Source organism: Pinus tabuliformis, chromosome 2_1, assembly GCF_031772625.1.
Source record: "Pinus tabuliformis cultivar Carrire ecotype Pingquan chromosome 2_1, CPIR1, whole genome shotgun sequence".
Classification (NCBI taxonomy): Eukaryota; Viridiplantae; Streptophyta; class Pinopsida; order Pinales; family Pinaceae; genus Pinus; species Pinus tabuliformis.
The window spans coordinates 634,702,596-634,707,105 of NC_142299.1; positions in this window are offsets into that span (position 1 = coordinate 634,702,596).

A 4,510-nucleotide genomic window follows, 5' to 3' on the forward strand; every position below is an offset into this window, starting at 1 on the left:
AAACTTGGAGAATGTTTTATTTTTCTTCCGCATGAAGAAGATCCAACACTTCCGTGATAATTCATCAATAAAAATGACAAAATATTTGTGCCTGGAAATGGAGGTTGTCAAGAAAGGTTCACACACATAGAGTGGATCCTTTCCAAGATTGCATGTTCTTTGTTGTCCGAATAATGGAAATGGATTGTATACTTTTCCAAGGTACATCCTTTGCATACATCCTATTGCTCAAGTGCTCCTTTGGGGAGGCCAATGGTTATTTGTTGCATAGTCGTCAAGGTGCCATGATGCAAATGACCAAGTATTTTGTGTCAAAGTTCATTGACATCGCGACCCTACACTTTACCCACCTTAGTGCTTAATGCAACACATTCTTCCACATATAGCTTATACACGTTCTTCAGATGAACCTCGATCTGCTTCACGTGTCCCATGGCTATGTATCTCAGGAATGCCTTTCATTTGCTGAAGATGACAACATAACTAAAATATTCTAAAACTGCAACATATATGAGATTTTTCTTTAGGCCTAGAATTAACATGACGTCCTTGAGCTTGATAGGGGAGCCTAACTCCATTTGAAATGTGATTGTACCAACCTCGGTCACGCTATACCTTCCATCGTCCCTGAGCTCAATTTTCATCTGCAGGTATTTCTTCTCCAGGTCATTGAAAAACTCTCCACACCTTGTCATGTGGAATGATGCACCTGAGTCCAAGTACCACACACTCCCCATCACTGTGCTAGCCATGCATACGATAGGGGTAAAGTCAAGCTCAAAATCTGAAGTCAAGGCTTCTCCCATTGCTCCTCCTGAGGTCTTATTGCTTGCATTTTTGTGTGGACACTTCGCAACATAATCCCCAAATTCATGACAATGGAATCATTTAATTTTGGACAAATATTTCTTCTTTCCTACTTGGTTGGATTCTAGTTTGGAATGAGATTTCTTCCCTTTTCCATTCTTTCCTTTTCTAACCAATGCACATTTTTCTTCATCCCCACTCTTAGATGAAGTCCCATCTATGGTATTCTTCCTTATTTCCTCCTATACCAAATCAAACCATAAGCATTCCCAATTCAGTAGTTTCTCCCTCTCGTTCATCAAATATTGGTAGCTATGCCAGCTCTTGGGAAGGGCTAAAAGGGCTGGGCTTACCAAGTCCTCTTCTGCAACATTAACACCAACCCCACCAAGTTCATCATGACATTGTGTGAACCTGCTTAGATTCTGTGGAATATTTTCATTCTTCTGCATCTTGATAGTAACTTTGAAGTTTATCCTTGAGTGCCAACTTCTTGTGGTCACTACTGTTCTCAAACAATTCTGTTAGTGCTTTCAACATTGCGAATGAAGTTTATTTTCCATGGATATTTGAGACAATGTGATCCCGTAATTCCTCCAAGATTATTCTACTCACCTTGGATACATCTTTATTCCACTGAGCAAGGTTTTGGGCATCAGATGCTTGTGGTTTCACAACATCTTTCTTGATGTATTCTAGCAACCCATTGTCATCCATTAATACCTCCTCCATGTGATTAAATAGAGGTGCTTTCCAAGGTGTACTCTAGCCTCAACCCATTGAAGGTCATCTTCTCAGCTATGAAGAGATCCTATTGCATTGAACTCCAAATTCAAACCTTCTAAGAAACAACTTTGAAATTTCTTCTCTAGTGTGAATCCTGCTCTGATACCATGTAGAAATTATGGTGTATATTTTCAACTGATCATGAAGTTTTAATAAAAATCCAAAGACAAAAACCTACTATATTTGTCTGCGGAAGTTAATTCACAATTTAGAACAAAAAATTCAAACATGCAATAAGAAATAACACACATTCCCACAATATTTTTCCTGGGGAAAGAAATATGATAAAAACCCTAATTCTTGCTTGCATTAATATGATGAATAGAGATGTATTACAATTTATTTTCTTAATCGAGCACAACCTACAAGTGAATAACCTATCTCTCTCCTCACTGAGAAGCTTTGACCTGGACTTAGTTAATTTCATCCTCTGCTTGAGCCCTTCTTACCTTACACAATTCCTTGAGAAATTAGGCTCCTATTATTTAGTAATTTCTCCAAAATGGATTGCGCAATTCCTTAGGTTGATCATCAGGTTGCATGCAACACTTGTACACTCAGAAATAATCTACAATTGATGTTACACTATCTTGGAATCTCCACCTCAACTGGGTAACTTGACTTCCCAACATGCACTAGATATTTTGGGCTGATTGATCAGTTAACTGGATGGTCACTAAGTTTGAATGAAGTCCCACTGCACAACTGACCTTCCACTAGTTCCTCTAATAGTTGGAATTAGTTTAATTAAAAACAACTTGAGATAACTGACTTTGATTTCTAAAAATTAGCAATCACACATGCTTAATTGAACTCTAGCTCCTCCAACTCAAATTTATTGAGTAAACTGGGTGACAAAAACCATGCCACACAAGTTAACTACATCCAAGTTGTCTGCTGATGTGGAAATTCAAATTTTCTCAATTTAATCAAGGCAAAATCAAATTGAGAATTTCTTGCTGCATTTTTCAACACACTAAAATCAAATAATCTCACGTCAAAATGTTAGCTTTGGCAGCTATGCAAGTTGTCTAAAGACTTCACCATTATATTTTTCTTCGAAAGACTATGGTAGTTTCTAATTGCAACCTAATGACTTACATTTTGTCACGTCAATTGTTGGGGGGCTAATACTCTAAATGGATCGTTATTCTCCAGGAGTTTCATTTGGAATTCATCAAATCCAAACCTAAGAAGTTCTTAGTCTTCGCTAAACTGATCTACGACCTTCCCTCATATGAAACCAAGTCAACTACTGATGATTATATTCTCGATGAGTTATTGTTTCTGATTGATTCCTATGATACCTAGTATGGATATATTATCATCTATCTCTAAACCCAAACTTTCGAGCCTAACACCTCTCGTGCTGATCAACGATGCATTCGATACTAGGATCGAAATTACATTATACTTGGTGACACTCTATGTCACCATGGTGTCGATATGATAGTCAAATGGTGCGTCACTCATGACGAGGCTGAGAAATATTTGAATGAATGTTACGATGGAGCATGTGGTAAACATATGTATGGCTATGCCACTGCACAAAATATTTTGCATGCTGGTTACTTTTAGCCAACCATGTTTCTAGATTGCATTCTTGCAGTCCAAAAGTGTCATGCTTGTTAGATTTATAATAGAAAAGCTCATGCTCCACCTACTCCTATGCATCCTGTTATCATTGTTGGACCCCTTGTGAAATGGGGAATTGACTTCATGACCTGTAACCCTTGTTTGGTTGGTGAGCATGTGTTATAGAAATATTTGGGCACATCAACCATAAAATTATATGTCGATAAAATAGGGCTCATCAACCCCTAAAAGAGTTGTTTCATACCCTAAAATAACTTAGTCATCTGAGTGCATCATTCCCCAAAAGCTCCACTTCAGAAATCATCTAGAAAGAGCCTAAATTGGACCATACTGACTGCTCCACTGATAAACTGTGATGCATACTGACTGGTACACTGTCAAGGTGTGATGCATACTGTTTAGGCCTTCTATGGGGTGTGATGGGCAAGGATGGAACAATTTCCGGGACAGTTTGTTAGTTGGTTACTCATGGAATCTTCTAGAAACTTATCCTGTGCCACGTGCCTCTTTGAATTCGCCCAAGGATGACCAAGGGAAATAGGAAACCATCTCTAATTCCACTCTCTTGTGGAACCAATTGTAACAAGTGGAATGACACTAATCAAACCCCATGGATGACTCACACCCTTGCAAACATCTATAAAAGGATCTCCTATCCAAGAGATCAAGAGGCTAGAATGTGGTGAATTGCAAGTAAGTGTTGATAGTTTATAATTGAGGAGAGAGCATTGTATTCTTGTTGGTGTGATCTTGCCATTTCATGAGGTGAAGAAGGATTGAAGCTTAGAGGATGGCGCTGGATTAGACAACTGGGTTGTAATTCTCCTTTCTATTCATAAAGCTCTTCAAGTTTTCTCCCATATGATTGTGCAATTGTGAATGCTATCATTTTGTTCATTATATATCTGATTCTGTAATATTTATGTTGTAATAGATCACAATGCTTTGACAGTTCTTTGTTGCTGTACTTGTGTAGGTACTCTCCAAGCATGTTAAGTATGGGGAGGAGTTGCAGGATCAGCCAAAGGAGAGAGAGATCAAGCAAGGGATTAAGCGGAAGTTCCAGGTTGGTTCCACTATCTTTCTCTTATCTATTACACATAGGAAAAATCATTGAATTGCTTTAAACTGTTGTTTCTAGGGTAGCTGCCAAACCTAGAGGGTTAGTCATTCGACAAGACACTAATTTTCCTAGAAAAAAATTGGTGACCATACTGGGGAAAACCAGATGTTTGTTTGTTGTTATTGTTTGTTTTATGTTCAATTTGATAAACTATAGACAGAGTCTGAAGCTAGCCAGGTAGCTTTCGAACTGCTCTTG